Source organism: Nematolebias whitei, chromosome 2, assembly GCF_014905685.2.
Source record: "Nematolebias whitei isolate Nwh7 chromosome 2, NemWhi1, whole genome shotgun sequence".
NCBI classification, from domain to species: Eukaryota; Metazoa; Chordata; class Actinopteri; order Cyprinodontiformes; family Rivulidae; genus Nematolebias; species Nematolebias whitei.
In genome coordinates, this window is record NC_056499.1 from 47001083 (window position 1) to 47007726 (window position 6644).

Below are 6644 nucleotides of genomic sequence, written 5' to 3' on the forward strand. Positions count from 1 at the left end.
GTGTGTGTGTGTGTGTGTGTGTGTGTGTGTGTGTGTGTGTGTGTGTTCGTAGTGCAGCTAGTGGTTAGCTAGCTGTATGCCATTATGATTAATGTTGAAGCGAGTTGTCTTTGGACCAGTTACTTGTTTAGGACCAGCTGGGTTCAATAAATAATCCTAACAAGCTATAAATTGACTTGTTACTGAGTGGTTGAATTTTCCTAACAAAGCTGATTTTATCAAGGATTCCTGGCTCACACACTAAAACTAATATCTTATAAAAACTCAGCCTATATAAACTTCAGACAAGGTTATGCTGTTGTTCAGATTTAATGACTTTATCAGTGTTTAAAATTTACCTTTTCTGCAGAAGAAGCTGTTCCTCTTCCATCACTTGTGGGGAACTGCCCAGGGCATAGGTGCGTTCATGGGCCCAACACGGGTGGGAATTTCCAGCACTTCCACATAAACACTATTTTGAAACTAATAAACCACCCGGTTACATATATCTTATTGTTTAAAAGAAAGATCACAACTTTATAATGAAATTGTGTGTAATAGATTCATGTAGAAATCAATCATTACTATAAATAAATTTTAAAAAATCAATTCCACTTAGGGGGCCCCCTAGTGGCCACAGGGCCCTAAGCAGCCGCTTAGTGTGCTTATGCGGCGGGCCGGCCCTGCACAAGGAGACCTAAAAAGTTCAGGAGGGTGGCTGGGAGGCCGTCCAACTCGCTGGAGAGGATCGGTCGAGCAGCCCAGAGGCCATCCAGCACATGACAGGAGTTCAGGAGGCCGTTCAGCATGGGTCAGCAGTTCGAGTGAGCGACCGATGGAGACGTTCACCCTGAGGGTCCATGACCTCCCAGCATGGGGAAAGATGAGTGGGGAACCATTGGTTCTTCAGCAGGCAGGGTGACCCAGGAGGCTGCTGCTGGCATAGAACACCCCATGAAAAGCAAGGCGCACACAGGGACCAGTGAGGAGCACACGGGCTGCAGCTGGCATCAAGGAAATGTCTGTAGTCTGTGTGGAGGCCTCAGTGGTCTGCGTGGAGGCCTCAGCAAACTCGGGATGCCCAGGCTGAGGCGTGGGATCCTCTGTAGACTCCAGATCTTTGGCGGAAGGTTCAGAGTCTTTGGCACAAGGTTCAGAGTTTTTGACAGCAGGGTTGGGACCAAGCATAGGATTCAGGGACATAGAACCCTCAGCAGACTCTGGTCTCTCAGGCAAAGGCGTGGAGACCCCAGGACAATGGGTGACATGAGGGGCGTCCGCCAGGACCCTCCTGGAACAGGAGACATGGGAGGCGGTAACTGGTGACAGGTGATGTGGTCTTGGAACCAGCCCCTGAAAATTCTGGACCTCCTACAGGTTCTGGACCTCCTGCAGGTTCTGGGACCGCTGCCACTTCTAGAAACCCTGCAGGTTCTGGAAACCCTGCAGGTTCTGGGACCACTGCCAGTTCTGGAAATCTTGCAGGTTCTGGAAACCCTGCAGGCTCTGGGACCGCTGCAGGCTCTGGGACCGCTGCAGCTTCTGGGACCGCTGCAGGTTCTGGACACGATCTCATAGAAAAACAAGAAGGTGAGTTTGAGAGTTTCTGGTACTCTACCGTCACAGAAAGCATTTGGGAGAAGTCCAGGATCAGCAACAGGCTGAGCAGCGTCTCCATGGTGTAGAAGGCAGTGAGTCTATAATGACAGTCCAGACTGAGGGAGGCGGCAACATAGATGTCCTGAAACTGTTTGGAAACGGCGGCAATGTCATCAGACAAATTAGTAAAGAAGTCCTCTGCAGAACCAGGGCTCTCTGCAGAACCAGGACCCTTGGTGGAAACTGAGCCTGCTCACCCCTCAGGAGCAGGGGCTCAGGTACTCCACCCCCCCCCCCCCCCCCCCACACACACACACACACACACCCACACACTGTGAGAGCCTCCATGGCTCTTCCACAGCATGGGAGTAAGTTTGCCCTGCAGGCAAGTTGGGGCACGGGCACTCCCCCCCACTTAAAATTTCTCCCCAGCTCCTCTGAACTCGTGTGGGAAGATTCGGGTGAAGGGAGGGGCTGACGATAACCTGTTCTGGTCCTTCTTTGCCATCTGCTTCTCCGGTGACAGCAATGTGAGCTAAGACCAGAACTGAACCAGAACCTCTCTTCTGGTTCTGCCTCCTCCTCACACGTCCATTCAAATAATTTGTCTGATGAGTGTGGTGTCGGAGAGGAGAAGGAGCTGGGTTTATAAGCCAGGTGGCTCCCCCAGAGCTGAGACCTCTTACGTTCCTCCTCTTTCAGTAGTAGAAGTGACTGGAGGATCTCTACGTCTAGGCTGCAGTGCCTTCGTCTCAGGATGGGTTTGATCCGGAACCCGCTCCAACGGATGACAGTCGCTTCTTCCTGGGCTTGTCTCATTTCTCTCTCCCACCGGGCAATCCTAGCAGCTCCTTGGACCCGGTGATTAGTTCGAGTCATCTGCCCGCTGGGTTCCTTTGATGGTCTGGGCATACTGTCAGGGGTGGTGTTTCAGGAGCAGAACCCAGTGGTGCAGGCAGTACTCAGAACCAGGGAGGAAAATTAGAAGCACTTTGATAATACGAAATCATAAGTTGACGTGGCAGCAAAACACATGTCATGAGGGAATAACCAGGGACACGAGGGAAACCAGATCACAAGACAATTACCAGACAATTCCTGCCCTATTTCTAATCTTCCATTCATCTCCAAAATTCTAGAAAAAACAGTTGCTTCTCAACTCCACCTCCATTTAACCAAAAACAGTCTATACAAACAGTTCCAGTCTGTAAGAAAGACTGGAACTCTAAAAAAAGAAACTGTCCAGATGACCTGACTGAAAAATGTTGGATTTTATACCTGGATTATTGAGCATGGACTTTGATTCTTTTCAACCAGTTTGACAAGACTGTCAACAAGGAAGAGGGCTGGCAATGGAGGAGGGGTGTACCAAAGAGACCATCCAATCACAAGCAGAACTGGTTTGTTCAACTTTGGAGTAAGCTTTTGGAGGAAGAATCAGTTTTGTTGTGCGTTTCCTTGACTGATGAAGCCTTCCGGATCGAAGGCGAAACGTTTCTTCACAAAAAAAGAAACTGTCCAGATGACCTGACTGAAAAATTTTGGATTTTATACCTGGATTATTGAGCATGGACTTTGATTAGTTCCAGTCTGGTTTCTGCCCCGGTCACAGCACAGAATCTGCTCTCCTTAGAATCACTAACACTCCTCATGGCAGCAGATTCTGGTTTACTTTCCCTCCTAATCCTTCTCTATCTTAGTGTGGCATTTGATACTATCTCCCACAACATCCTCCTCCGCAGGCTTTCATCCATTGGCATCACCCATACACTCATCGCTTGGTTTCAGTCATATCTCTGGCCGCACTCAGTTTATCCAATTTAAGTCATTCACATCCCACTCCTCCCCCTTGACTTCAGGTGTGCCCCAAGGCTCTGTCCTGGGGCCCCTTCTTTACATCATCTACCTTTTCCCCCTTGGCAATATCTTCCGTAAATTTAACATTCACTTCCATTGTTTTGCCGACAACACCCAACTCTTATCCACTGCACCTAATTCTTCACTTCCTCGCTCACTTCCTGCTTAGCTGAAATTAAATCCTGGTTTACGTCTAACTTCCTTAAATTAAACAGTGATAAAACTCCATGGTTTCTCCCTCCCCTCACGTCAAGAGTCTGGGTGTCATTCTTGACAGCACTCTCTTTTCACGCTCACATCAATAATATTACCCGGTCTGCATACTTCCACCTTTGAAACATCAACCGTTGCAACCGATCGTCGTCATCAACTGTCATCCCTCTCCCCGCACTCTGCTTCCATCCTGGTCCAGCTTGGTCATTTCTCGAATTGATTACTGCATCTCTCAACTACTGCCTTTTCTCAATCTGCTCCCCAACTCTGGAACGCTCTTCCCCCAGACATCTGTAATATTGACTCCCTTCAGACCTTCAAATCACAACTCAAAACCCATCTGTTCAAGTTAGCCTTCTCACTTTAATTTCTTGTTCGTTTCTTCTTGGTTTAGTGTTTTATAGCCATTTTGTATTGTTTTATTTTGTGTTTTTAATGTTGTGAAGTGTCCTTGGGTGTCTTGAAATGTGCTAACAAATGAAATGCATTATTATTATTATTATTATTGTTATTATTGTTGTTGTTGTTGTTGTTGTTGTTGTTGTTGTTGTTGTTGTTGTTGTTGTTGTTGTTATTATTATTATTATTATTATTATTATTATTATTATTATTATTAAAACAGAGACACAGACTTGTATACATGCACACAGAGTAACAACCCCACACACCTTACAGGACACAAAGGTGGAGACAATAAGGGCAATTAACAGAAAAACCAGGGAGTCCAGATTTAACACACCTGTAACACCTAAAGAGTATGCTGTAGTTTTTGATGCTCTACCAAACTCCATGATGCAACTCTTCAAAGGAACAAAACCTGTTCGTTCATCCAGAGACCAACTTAGAAGCCCCATAATGCTAAAACATGCTCCAACAAACTTATAATATCATGTCTGCAGAACATTACTTTACCTCCTGGTAGATTTTTTTGGTCCTCTACTTTAATTGGAAACAAGTTTGATTAAATGGAGAAATTTTTACATAACAAATAAAGTTAAAGAAGTTTCATATAAAATCAATCATAATGTATACCCTGTTAAAAAACACTGGAAAAATTTAAACTTGATATTGACTATTGTACATTTTGTGAACTACACATGGAAACAATTTCTCATTCTATCAATGTAATCACACAAAGACGTTCTGGACAGATTTACAACAACTCATACAACAGAAAACTGGACAAATAATTCAACTTCCAGAGAAAGACATATTATGCTTCGACAATAAAGATATGGACAAAGACTTGATCTACTTCACCCAACTTCTACTTCTCCTGGGAAAATTCCACATTCACAAGAAAAAGTGGTCAAACTCCAAGTCAAGCATAACCCACTTCAGCAGAACTTTATTGATACAGCACCACTATTAAAGGACTTGAAAACAAAAAGGCAATGAAACCAACTCAGTTCTAGAAAAACTTCATGTGAATTTATCTGTATATTGTGTTGTATCTTTAGAATTTTTCACACTTTAATATAATATAACCAAATTGTTCTTTCTATACTTTTGTACCTGCTAATATACCCCTGGCAGTCAGTTGCTTGTAAAATTGATAAAGTTTTGTAATAAAAAAAAACAAAAAAAAAACAGGGAGTGTAAGGATGGGGACCAGCCACAAGAGAGCACCATCCTCATAGTAGACAAGAAAGTAATGACAGATACGGAACAAGGGGAAATGCAAAACACCTAGGGATAGACAACAAGGATCAGGTGAGAGTGGGCAGGGTAGGAGCAGAGACCAACAGGTGAAACTAAAGTGATAACACGGGGCTCACAGAAAACACAAGGAACATAGCTCAAAGACACAAATATGATATATAGGCTACTGTATATCCATCCATCCATTATCTTTACCCGCTTATTCCATTTTGGGTCACGGGGGTCGCTGGTGCTCATGTCCAGCAATCACTGTGCGCGGGGCGGGGTACACCCTGGACGGGTCGCAAGTCCATCACAGGGACACATAGAGACAAACGAGACAAACAACCATTCACTCTCTCACTCACACCTAGGGACAATTTAGAGTTGCCAATCAGCCTAACATGCATGTTTTTGGTCTGTGGGAGGATACCGGAGCACCCGGAGAAAACCCACGCATGCACGGAGAGAACATGCAAACTCCACCAAGAAAGCCCCCTGGACCGGGGTTTGAACCAAGGACCTGCTCGCTGAGAGGCAGCAGTTCTATCAGTTGCGCCACCGTGCTGCCCGGTTTGGGCCACATTAAAGTTGAAAAAGATATGCTTTTCAGGTGTAGAATAATAAGTGGGCAATCACCAACTAGTTTCTGGAGTTGGTGAAATATTGCGTCTTTGTTTGCAAATTACTTCGCCATGGTAACTCGAAATGCCAATAAAAGTAATAGCACACATCACGGGGCCGAGCCAGTCGTTTTGATAAAACTTTTGTGGGGGTAGACATTGTGGTTCGAGCCGCATTAACGGAGATAGAAATGTAGACTCCCTTCATAGGTGTAGAATAATAGGTGCCTGCCATGCATTTGCATGGCAGTCCCCAATAATGCCCTTTTTCCACTGCTCCTACTCAGCCCTACTCTGCTCAACCCTGCTCAGTTCAGCTCTTTACACGTTGCATTCCACCGCACTTCAGGACTAGTTCTGGAGGCATGTCCAGAATCCAAAATCCTGTTAATGAACTTTTAATGAACTTTAATTCACCATTAAGAGTGAGAGTTCTGCGATGAGTTAAACTCAAAGCAGTTTGCTCTTCAGATAATGTTAAATTATTATTTTTATATATGAATATTTCTGTTCAGTGCCCTGAGACGACTTCTGTTTGACTTGGCGCTATGTAAATTGAATTGAATTAAATCTCTGATGAACCAGATTCTACAAAAACATCCAAATTTAAAATTCTATATTTTTCTTCATCATTTGATGTATTTGCACTCATTGTGTCTACTTCTATTGTTCAATTTAGATATGTGGTTTTGTTTCTTGTACAAACCGGATTCCAAAAAAAGTTGGGACACT